Here is a 362-nt window from a genome sequence, read left to right as displayed (position 1 = left end):
CCCCCCTCGTTCATCAGCGTCCGTTTTCGGAGACCCCAAAATGGACGTCCGAAAAGGGGGGAACGGTCTTCGAAAACGGACAGTGGTGGACAGGGGGGTAGGGGGGGTGTTTAGGGGGCGAAAAACAGCGGACGTACTTTATGGATGATCCCTTAGCAGCTAAGCCGTATGTTTCACATGTGGCGCCACAGCCCTTTACCTCACCCTCCATCTCTTCGGGTGACGGGTGAGAGGCAATATCAAGGAGGGGAGGGGCGTGTTGTGTTGCCACATTTTGCTGTACGGCTTTGTTGCTTGGAACTTTCGACTCATCCTTTTTATTTTGTACTGTTTTATAATCACTTACTGTTAAAAAAAAAACA

This window comes from Frankliniella occidentalis, unplaced genomic scaffold, assembly GCF_000697945.3.
Source record: "Frankliniella occidentalis isolate FOCC.00 unplaced genomic scaffold, Focc_3.1 Scaffold36, whole genome shotgun sequence".
Classification (NCBI taxonomy): domain Eukaryota; kingdom Metazoa; phylum Arthropoda; class Insecta; order Thysanoptera; family Thripidae; genus Frankliniella; species Frankliniella occidentalis.
This window is presented reverse-complemented; position numbering follows the sequence as displayed.